The sequence below is a fragment of the Astatotilapia calliptera genome, chromosome 20, assembly GCF_964374335.1.
Source record: "Astatotilapia calliptera chromosome 20, fAstCal68.1, whole genome shotgun sequence".
Taxonomy (NCBI): domain Eukaryota; kingdom Metazoa; phylum Chordata; class Actinopteri; order Cichliformes; family Cichlidae; genus Astatotilapia; species Astatotilapia calliptera.
In genome coordinates this window covers 10499621-10512147 of record NC_137441.1, presented here as the reverse complement: position 1 = coordinate 10512147, position 12527 = coordinate 10499621, and positions in this window count along the sequence as shown.

The window sequence follows — 12527 nt, the reverse complement described above, 5'->3', positions numbered from 1 at the left end:
AAGGTTTCAGTTTGTCCTTCTACTGTTTACTGCAGCCTCGTCTAAAATGGTCTCACTGAAAGGTTGACTGTGAAAAAGTAATTCTTAAGGAATGAAAACAGGGTGAAAAAAAGACTGAGGAATGCCAAATTACATAGGAAATGTGCTGGGAATAAGTAACAATAGGTCTTATAAAGTGATGAGTGCAAATGTAAAATTTTTGGTTCAAATCGTCATTAATAAGTTCAGCGAGTATCATCAACCATTTTTAACCATGCTGCATTTCAGTCACTGGAGTTGGGGATGTTGTCAAAAACACAGAAAATTACCATCAGATTTTTGTCCACCAAGCAATACCATCTAGAAAGTGTCTGATTGACATAGGCTTTATTATTTAGTAATGACAATGATAACAACACTGCTACAATGAAAGCACAACTTGGTACTCCTAGAGCAGGGGTGGGCAACTCCAGGAATCGAGGGTCGGTGTCCTGCAGGTTTTAGATATTACCCTGGGTCAGCACACCTGAATCACATGATTAGGTCGTTACCAGGCCTCTGGAGAACTTCAGGGCATGTTGAGGAGGTCATTTAGCCATTTAAATCAGCTGTGTTGCTTCAAGGACACATCTACAATCTGCAGGACACCGGCCCTCGAGGCCTGGAGTTGCCCATCCCTGTCCTAGAGTATTTAAAAGTAGAATGGGAGGCAGAGGCTTCAGCTTTCAGCCCCATCTTCTTTGGAACCAGCTTCCAGTTTAGATTTGGGAGACAGACACCGTCTCTACTTTTAAGACTAGGTTTAAAGTTTCCTTTTTTATAAAGCATATAGTTAGAGTTGGATCAGGTGACCCTGAATCCTCCCTTAGTTACGCTGCAACAGGTCTAGGGTGCTGGGGGATTCCCATGTCTCTTCTTCAGCCACCTTTTTCACTCACTATGTATTTATACACCTCTCTGCATTTAATTATTGGTTATTATTAATCTATGGCTCTCTTCCACAACATGTCTTTGTCCTGTTGTGTCCTGGCAGATGGCCACCCTTCCCTGAGCCTGGTTCTACTCGAGGTTTCTGAAAAGAAGTTTTTCTTCCCACTGTCACGAAAGTGCTTGCTCATAGGGGGTCATATGGTCATTGGGGTTTTCTCTGTTTTCTTTGTATTTTTGTCGGGTTTATACCTTATAATAAAAAGCACCTTGAGGCAACAGTTCTTGTAATTTGGCGCTATATATTGAATTGAATTGAATTGAATTGAATTGAATTGAAAAACACACAATGGAACACTGAGTCATGGATTGGCCTCCCCAGCAGACTCACATTGGTGAAGGAAGGTGGGATTACCTAAGAGAGTTCAGACTGTGTTGAAGAATAAAAGTGGTGATATCAAATGCTGACTTTCAAGCTTGTTAGAACTGGGCAGACTCTGTTTTTTGCCTTATACCCTCTTATTTCTTTCTGTGTTTGCACATGTTTCAATAAATGATTACACTTATTTCCTATTTTCCCAGCAAAATATGAAGAATTTAGGGGTGACTTGAGACTTTTGCAATAGTGCGATAGGTGAACTCAAATATCACACCAGGGAAAATAAGTTGGAGAAAGTAAAGAAATGAATTTCCTTCCTCATGTTCTGTAATTTGTTATTGCAAACGTAGGCCATAAAAAAGGAAACAACATGTTGTCTCTCAAGAGTTTCTATACAGCCTGTGTCATCACTTTATCTTTCCTCAGCTGAAAGTCCACTAGCTCCCACTTTAAAACACCAAATCCTTCAAAACAAACAAGTATATACTTTCATTTTTCAGTTTTTTTGGACACAGCTAGGCACTGTAGGTTTGACATTTTTGACACTCACACAAACAGTAGTAGCAAGTGTGTATGCCAGGGGATTAATTAATACTTGCACTACAGAGGCAGGCTGTTATTTATATACAGTCACTTCAAAATAATTTACAGTTCTTTTCATGGATGCATTCAATTCAATTGTGTTGCTCACTGATATGTTTTTAAAAGGTTTGGAGCAGCAGTGAAACTCACATCAAATGAATGCACTCTGTCAGATATCAGACATTGTTTTGTTCTTTACCGGAGATTTTTTTTTTACAATAAGTAATATATAGAGTATCAGTAGGAAAATGACTGTGTAGATAATTATAGTGCACATCAATCGCATGCTCATTTAGTTTGACATTTGCTGAGGCTAATATATTTATGCTCTGATAAATGAGAACAAACAGCACAAGAAAAATTTACAAAACTCTCTAATTATTGTGCACATGTTGGGTTTTTCCCCTCCTTTCTTAGTTTGCTCACAGCTGAACAACAAAAAACAAAAAAACAAAAACAAACTTTGTTGTGAATTGAGAAAAAAATCCCCTGAATCTATATCTATCATGTTTGCAGTGCAACAAGCCAATCAAACATACTTTTTCCTGACCGGCAGACCACCAGTATCTGTCTGAAGAAGGTTCATGCACTGCTGATTCAATGGACTCTTTCCTGAATGGTTCTGACGGCTGCTCTCTGAAAAGCAAGGATGATTTTTGTGAGAATGGCCACAAGAGTTGTCTCCTAAATCTAAAATGGTGGGTACAGATACATGCAGGAGGTACACAGCCCTGAGCTCCCAAGAGCTGCTGGCTCGAATGTTACGTCGAGGGTGACAAGGTTTTTAGGGGCACGTCATGTTTGCTCTTATATTTGCCAAATGACATGCATAAAGTCAAGTATTTTACAAATAATGGCAGCAATATAGATCTAGTGATGCCAGATTTCTCTTCCGAATAGCAAGCCTACAAGATAAGGTGTTGGCTGTTACTTTGTCCAGAGGGGGAGGCAGAGTAAAAATGTCAATAAATCATTGAATTTTGCTGAGGGTGGGAACGCTGGAGATAGCTCAGGAAAAAAAACACATAGCAGTTTTGTACTTAGCTTCGCCCTCAGCTGTGTCTACTCTTTCAATGTTTCCTATTATGTCACCTTTAAAAAAAAATGACATTTTATTAAGATGATATTACTGCTGATTACAATGACACCATTCCCCCGAGGCTGATTTCTATCAGACACAGAGAACATGTCATACTGTAGATCATTTTATGCATCACCACACAATGCCTTTTGAACAATAGTGTGTGTGGGTGTGTGTTTTGGAGGGGGAGTTTGGTAGATAAAAGTCATATACTTCTATGGGCATTCCTGCTATAATATCACACACACACATAAATTAAATAAATAAATCACACGCACCTTCCATACACAGTGTGTTTAGTCCCATGGCTCTGACACAAGAAAGACAAGTGGTGTGCAAACAGTTTCAAAGATTCAATAATAGAAGAAGATAATATCTTGCTGTTGGTTTAACAACTCAAATTTCTTTTCCCTGAGATCAATAAATCACTGCCAGCAAACAACTTACATTTAAATAGTGGGGAATGCCTTTCAAGTGATTCATTTGCATTTCCATTGAATGTTTTTGTTTTCTCAAGCATTCTCCTGCTCCTTTCTGGAAAGGTCAATGGGAAACAGTTGGTGTCTATTTTATCTGCCTGAGCCAACTCTCAAGTTCAGCCAAGTAAGAAATAAGATTATCTTTATAGAAGGCAGTGTGAGAAGCTGGCCTTTGAATCTTATTCAGTAGAGTATTAATGTCTTAGTGGGTAGAATCAGCCAAAACTGCTATTAAAATAACTGAAGTCTTGAGCCGGATGTTTTTCAATTCGCCGAGCTCCTCATGTTTAATGGAAATTGAGTGTCTCACCTTTTTCATCAGTTGATCTTAACATTTAATAGATTCTTTTAAGGATATCAATCTTTTCCATTATATCTTTGTCGTGGATAAGACTGAGGCACATTTCTCTCAGGCGAAACAACTCATTAACTTCCCAGACACAAACCTTTCTACACCTGAAGTGTGCGATATGAAAAAAGGAAGGTGAAAAGCAGAATAAAAAGCTAACACAGTGCACACCTTGCTCTTTTATTTTTTTATTTTTTAAAGCCTTCATGCAAATGGCTTTTTCCTCCATTATTTCCCAAGTCCGACTGACATTTACTGAGTGCTACTTGCTCTGTTATTTGATCCCACCATTGAGTCAAATGTCACTGCATGCACATTATGAAATTTTAAAATTAACAAAGAAAACTACAGTATTGCAGTGTCAGGGGAAAAAATAGACCCGGCGCATAGACATTTCAACATAAGTAGCCATTCTTTTAGGCCAAACTGCTGATGACAGTCTCCAGAGAGAGCAGATGCTGTTGCCTTCTGGCTCCTCGCTTCACCACTCCATTCCAGCAACTATCTCTGCGCCTCCTGAGATTTGCTACAGTAAAAACGGATCTCTCTCGTGGCATCCAGGTGAAGAAAAATATCAATAGGTGCCTTTTTTATTCCCATCTTTATAAATGTCATCAGCAGTCGTTTTTATCTGGGTTAAGTGCACAGGACTGTGTTAATAATTGACATTAAATGTATACTGTATGCCAACTGTCATGTGCTTTTTTTTTTTCATTTGCTGTCTTAAAGATTATAGACTCAGATATGACAATGTTAAACATAGAGATTACATTATCTTTAAGGCATTTTGAAAGGGAAAGAAATCTTGTGGGAAGACATTTTTCTCCCCAAAGTCACATTCAATCAATTTCATTGCCTTTATTGTGCCTGCCCCAGTTCATATGGTTGACATGGCACAATGTATTTGTGCTGGCTCCATCATATCACATGACAACCCCAAAATTGCTGTTGCTCGCGTAATTGAACTCGCCAGTCCTCTTCTGATGCCTGTATTCATCTCGTGAGACGAAGCCACGTTTGCCCTTCAAATGTTTACATTAACACCTGAAAAGCATGAACATAATCATTCAGTCATGTTTCCCCATTGGTTATTTGTTACACACCAGAGATGCCCAAACTAGATAACGTCTCTGAACAAGCTGGTGCTGCTGAAAGATGCTGAAAAGCATTTTTTTTTTTGCAAGCTATCTACTGGTAGTCACAAAGCTCGTATAATCCAGTCAAATTCAATCCTTTCAAAACTGTCATGCATACAAGGACAGAAAATTCATGCATTATTTCTTGTGGTATCAAGTTAAAGATACATAATTCAAGAAGAAATCAGTGAGAGCTTTGTCACATTGCTGCTGGTCTCTTCTGCAGTCAGAAAGGGATTCTGTGAAATCTCCTTCTAACCCCCTTGACAAGGTCAGAGAGTCTCATGCAACCTTTTGTGGAAAGCACTCAGCACAACAAATAGACCCTAAACTGTTTGATACCTGCTGTTTGCACTCTAAAGGCAGCCCACTAGAGTTGATTATGGATACCCACCCCGGCACTCTCCATCCCAGACTATTTTGTTCTGGGCCAATGCTTACTGAATATGACTTGAACAGCTGGAAGAACCTTACCAGCAGCAGTCGGAAAAATAACAACCTTTTTTTGTAAAGATAATATGATGCTACCTTGCCCAAGCAAGGTAAATCTATATATTTATCACGAGTTCTTGTTTTGACAAGACTTATTTTGTACTTGTGTTACTCAAGTTATTATTTATAAGAAAAAAAAATCAAATACATTTTTCTCGTAAAATATCCTGCAGCAAAAATCTTATTTCTCACCAAACGTTCTTTGAATGATGAACTCATGGTAGGTTTAGGATTTATACAATATAATTTTGTCTGCTATTTGACTTAATTTCAACAATACCCTTCACTCTAAACTGTTACTACAAAGACAAAGCAGGGGGGAAGACCAAAATGCTCCACTGACTTTATATTGCCTGTCACTTGTGTTTGCTATAAATATGTGTTTGTGGTTCTAGTCCTGCCAAAAGTCACAAGCACAATAACAAAAGCTGACAAGAAAATCATTTTAATTTTGTCTGCTCAGTTATTTACCGTTACTCACACTATATAAGTCGTTGCAGAAACAGAATGCAACTTAGCGGTATCTGCTACAGGATGCATGCCCTCCAATCTGAGAAGCCAACCACCTGCGTAGCAAGCAGATATCTGGGTAAAGACTCCCATTTATAACTCCTGGACATTGTTTGCAGAATAATCCATAATAATTAACAAGAAAATAAACTTATATACTGCCAAACTGTCAGATGATAGTCCATATCATCATAGCAGTTTTTGGTCCTTGTGCCTTTTAGTTAATTGCTGTCACACAGGCTATTTACAAGCATGCATTTAGAACCTGAAGAACTGAACAGAGAACTGAAATTTTATATGTGGCAGTGAACACTTGTATTTTTTTTTCTTTGCCTGTCCCATTTAGTTCTTTAGCCATCAGATTTGTTGTCTGAAGACCAACAAGGATACCCAATGGATTTACTTTGCCGAATGGATCATCACGGCCTTGCCATATTGGTCCATTTGATCGAGCTTTGTTGTTATTGTTTATTTTATTTTATTTCCAGTTGTTACAGACGGGACAGACATGACTGGGGGATAGGCAAGGGAGAAAGAAAGATGAAGGAAAAGAAAGACAGAAGGGGAGAGGGACAGTGAGAAAGGGCACTTAAAAAGAGAAAGAAGAAAAAAAATTCTCCTGGATCACCTGTTGAGAGAAAAAGAAGAGAAAACAGGCAACAACAAAAAAACAGAGCAACATACTAAACACAACACCATCGCATTAATCTAGCGGCAGTGAACACTTGTAAAGATGAAACTGTAATACTACTTTGCATCGTTTTATCAAAAGGTAAATTCATATTTGTGTAAGTTAATTTACAGTTATAATTTGGATAACAATGGGATATTTACAAATCAGAGAACTACACAGAATGTTATAATGTGACTTTGCTATCTATAGTAGCTCACTAACACAAAGCAAGTGCTTTTCAGCCATCTTGCCCTATTATTCTTGTTTGTATCTATATCCTGCTACCTTCTGTATCTGGCTCTACGGGTATTTTTGGTAGGGTTTCATATGCTATAGATAAAAGATAGATGAAGACCATTCCCACTGGTTTGCACACTGCCATAATTAAATCCTCAAGTTCAACATTTCGATCATTGCTCTCTTAGTAAAATCAAATGTGACAACCAGTGTTGGTCAAGTTACTTGAAAAAAGTAATCAGTAACTAATTACCGATTACTCCCCCCAAAAAGTAATCCCGTTACTTTACTGATTACTTATTTTCAAAAGTAATTAATTAATTATTTAGTTACTTAGTTACTTTTTAAAAACACGATTTACAACCTGAATAGGTGATAAAGCGATAGATCTTTCAACCCAATTCTACTTTTTCTACATAATCCATCATACAAAATGTAATCAAATGGAAAAGTCTCTTTTTTTGACTTGTTTTATTAGTTTTAATCTTTTAACTTTATGCATCAAGCAAAAATTTTATTATATGCAACATTCTCTGACTGGAAGAAATTTGTTTAACATTTAAACTTATTTTCTGCACATTCCAGCACATAAAATATATATTTTTTGTGTGTTTACACTCACTCTTTCAAATAGATGCAAGTAAAACACAGCAGAAAATAAATAACATCAAAGACTAGCGGTCCTGTTGCTCTATTTTCACCTGTAAAGCAGGAGTAGGGTAGGCGGAGGTTTACCCTGGTGCAGGTGTGCCGCAGCGGTCAGTGGAAGAATCCACGAGTTTCTCTGTGAGTTTCCCATTACGTGGTAGCGCACTCCCGGTGCTTGCATGGAAGTTTAGGGGGTTTTTTTTTTCGCTTTAAAAGAAGTTTTCTTCCCACACACAACGGACACAAATGTTTTTGTCACTTTTTATGGAATCAAACTCAAAGTAAGGTCAGTACTTCCACGCTTTAAACGCTGCACGCTCATACTCTCTCCCGCAGTCAATATATGATGCACTGTTGATCTGCACACAGCTGTTGTCACGAATGGCGCACTCGCTTACGTCACTCTCATGAGACATTCTCGCAAAAAAATCACGGTTTTAGTAACGCAGTAACGCAGCGTTCCTACGGGAAAGTAACGGTAATCTAATTACCGTTTTTGCAATAGTAATCCCTTACTTTACTCGTTACCTGAAAAAAGTAATCAGATTACACAACCATGGAGTGGATCTGACTGACACCCAAGGGCAAAATCCATGTCCTCTAGCATACTCTCTTTTATTATCAGGGCTCCAAATGTTGAATACTATGTCTTTCATATTTCAATGGTAAATATAAACCGACAGCCCACAGCTGGTTAGCTTACTAGAATACTGGAAACCTTGTGAAACAGCTGGGCTCCATCTGACACATATGATGCGTTCATATGAAAGTTTCATTTCTTTATATTTTGCTAAGAGATGGGAAATAACCTGCTGTTTTCAGGGGGTGCTCCGCTGTGTGTGACTCAGGTCGCTTAACTCAGTGTTGGTTGATCTGTTCCTTGACACCCAACAGTGTGATAAACTTTTATAGACTGGAGGTTGTGTGAGTTTGATTGTGTGAGAAGGTTGTGTGGGTAAGTTGCAGATGAACTGCCTTTTCTTAGGATTAATAAAATTATTTGAATCTCAATCTGAAATAGGTGCAATGCGTGAAAGATGCAAACACACGTTTAAATAAAGTATATAATAAAGTATAGAAGGCAAAAAACCGTGTCTGGCTTGACTTTATTTTTTATCCAGATATGCTTTTAGTTATTTGGCAGTGAGTCATACTGTAAAATGAAGCTGTTGCAAATCAGTATTTCACGGGTGGATCAAAATATGGTGGTTTTTTTTGCATTTATAATTCAATCGCTTTTGTGAAGAACCCTTACACCACTGGCTGAAATGCAGTCCAAAACCATGACAGAGCCCCCACCTTGTTTTACAGATGGATGTAGACACTCTGTTGTACCTCTCTGCTAACCTCATCTCTATATACACTGACATATTTGAACCAAAACTTTTAAATTTGGATTCCTCACTCCTTAAAACCAGTTATGATTGATTTTCAGCTTGTTTCCTGTGTAATATGACACCCCGGCCCACGAGAGTTGAGGCTTGGGTGTTAAGTTTAGGGTTTTCAAGGTTTTTATCGTTAACTCGTTTTCCCTGGGTCTTTTCCTGTGTCTTATTTTGAAAGACATATTATGCATTACCATAGCAATAAGAGAGCATTAAGGGACAAAGAGGAGGATGTTACTCTCAGTGTTGTTGGCACATACAGGAGGACGCTGTTAATAAACAACAATTACACCCTTAATTCACTTTTATTATTATATTTACAAAATACCACCATTTTTGTCTTGGTGGTAGCGTTTTATTTTGTTGTATTTAACTGTGACACCTAAAGGCCGGTCTGTGAAAATATTGTTTGACATTAAATCTAATATGGCATGCTTCAGCATTCTCTCCCTGTTTCTCTTCCTTAGTTGTGGTTTCTTGACTGATTCTGATGAGGTTTTTTTTTTTCTTAAGGACTTTTAGATATTGTTAATCTGTTTTTTTTAGGTCTGCCACTCTTCTCAGGCTGCTAGTAACAATTTAAAATATTTTTTCTGCTAAGAACCAGTGTTGTGTAGACACATAAGGTTTTGGGGGGTTTATTTTAACATTTTTTATGTTTGAATGATTCATACATCAGCGGCTTACCAAAGTACGACAACAACAAACAATAAAAAAAAGAACATTCTTCTGAAACTGGTCAGGTACAAGGACTGGACTGAAAGTGAGTGAAAAACGTCCAACATCTAAATAAAAACGTTCATAGCAATTTTTTTGTTACAAAGAAGGCCCAGCCTTGGCATATCTTTCTTTATCGTCCTTTTTGAGTCTCTTTGAGTCTCACTGGGATCATAGCTATGCTATTAAATAAGAAGTGGAACTAGCAACTGAAAGCAAAAACTCATAAGGAAATGTGGGGGCACAGATTAAGTGAGCAGCACAATCATCTCCCCACACTCTTTACAATCAAACTCCCTTTTGCAGACAAAGGAGGGACCCTGTGCTGGACATTAGAAAGAATTAAAGCTGAAGGCACTTCCTCATTGTCTTCACGACATCCATTTTTTTAAAAAATTTACAGTGTTTGTTCTAAAACCACAAACATTCATTTTTTACCAGTTTTACTTGTTTTTGAAAATTAATATTGTATATTCTACATTTATTAGTTGACCCAAAGAACTTCTACTTTATTTTCCAAAAATTTGAAGCTCACCTGGCAATAGATGATATGGACATCCTAATTTGAATTCCAGTATTTTGATTCCCAAGCAAAAAAACTAAGATTTTAAATTATAATGAAAGAAACATGATAAAATATTTTGGGTTTTTTTTACTACACAGCAGGCTGCATAACAGGATTCGAAGATGACTGAAGTAAAAGAATTACCAGAAATCATTTCTGAATACCTTTCCAAGCTGTTCAGCTGAACTTCATTTCACCATTGCTCACCATTTCTCCCCACCTCCACAGGCATAATAGGAAAATAGCTCATATAAAAACTGAAATTGTATTCTTTCCTCTGTAAAGAGAGATGATTGCATATCAAGTTGGCTGGTTGAAGTACCTCCTGTGTATGACTCCTGTGTGGTGGGAGAGGAAGCATTTTTCTTCCAACCAATGGAAGAGTGAGTCAGGTTTATGACTATGGGGAGCAGAGGGTGGCCTTTATTTCCCTGAGAAGAGTCATTATTATTGCCCTGCAAATTTATGGCTTGCTTCTGGAGAGAACCTACCAGCAGAGTGCCTGTCATTTCTCTCACTATCTTATGCATTATTGATAAGTCTATGGTCCTATCATCCATTGTGTGCTATTGCCATAACTCAACAGCAAAAAAACAACATATACAGTATTGTAGATGTGTAGTGCAAGTCTTTCTTTTGTTCTCTCCACTATATTTTACACCACTATTTTATGAGGAATTTCATCTGTTAACCAGAAGTTATGAGAATACCTATAATGTCAACTTAACAACATAATAACACTGACCACACTTAAAGAAAATAAATATTACCACTTCTGTCTTAATAAAAATGTTGTCCAAAATTCATGACTGGAGGGAGAATGTATTGCACAACCACTTTTTCCTGCATAATTCTCATTTGTAAAAACAGACGAGTCAAATCAAACAGTGTGTTGTGAACCAGTTCACATGGGTTTGTGCATGGAGACAAAGAGAGTGGCTTCAGAGAGAACAGATATACAGTTTAATGATTGTGCTAATACGCTGAAGAAACTGGCTCAGGCACAAGGAACAAGAGCCGTTGCTTGTTTTCTAAAAAGAAGGTGAACCTCCATTACATATAATCTGCTCAAAAATAATTTAAAGGGATACTAATGTTACATATTTAAGTGTAATAAATCCTGACAATTATGTGGTTACACTACTTTGGAAGAAAACAGCTGTTTTATTAGGCTATGCGAGAGTAATTTGTCACATGACAGCTGATTAATTGTGGTAGTCGTCTTTTGTTAATAAGTCATGATAGATGCTTGCTATTAGCTATACACTTGGCAGTTACAAGAAGAGGTAATTAGATCATCATATTGTTAAAGGCTAATAAGGTTCGGCCATAACAAATAGATACTCTCCCTTGACCCAGTCCTTCACCTGGCTGTGATGCAGCTGCTGCTCAGAGAAAAGGTGAGAACAAAGAGCATCTGTGCCCAGACATCTTTCATTAGCTTTTGTTAAAAGTCCAAGTAAATGTGCCAATTTTAGATGCGGGAATTCACACAAATTGCAGTTTGTATACTGCAAGCATACATACACCACAATCACTGCGCAGCACTGAACAAGTTAATCAGTGATGTTTTATTTGGCACCTCCCACATATGCTACCTCTTTCTCTGTCTCTTTTCTCCAAAGCTCCTCTCACTGAAGGACCCTTCAGGCCAGCAGCAATCATCCTATTTAGACAGCTAAGAGGGCTGCTTTTTGAAACATGCTATTGTATAATGCTGCCAGTGCTTGCAATCATGCTCTTCACTCTGTGATGATGAGGTTAATTTGGGGTCTTTTGTGTATATTTTGCTGATTTTGTTGTTTACATAAGCTGTTTAATTTAGCTGCAAAACAAGCACATGTTCTTAATGTCCTTAATTGTGAACTATCAGCTTCCAATATCTTATATTTTTGGAAATTATGAATTAATTGGACTGGTCTTAGTTTCTCATTCAGATTTCAGTTCCTTTTGTTGCTTATGTGTGTTGTAAGAATTGACCTCTAAAGTATTTTTGCACACCATACATCCACTGTTAAGATTTTGTTTTTATTATTCTTTATAAAATTGTAAAAAAAAAATAAAATGTCCAAGTGACAGAGTTTAAACTGTACATGTGGTGATGCATCCAGACCTACAATGGTAGAAGATTAATACTTAACAAGTTTGTTTATTAGCAAACCCCTTTAAGCTCAGCAAATCCATCACCATTGAACGACCTTATGAATACATTACAATACATTAATGCCGACTGTCAGCACACGGCTCACTTTGTGAGTTATGTTGTTTCTAATTCTGTTGCATTTGCACCCTCAGGTGACAGTACATACTCATCTTCATTATAAAGAAAAGGATCTCTAGTTTGTATTGATATTTTTCTAGATAGAATTAATAAACTAAATACTAATA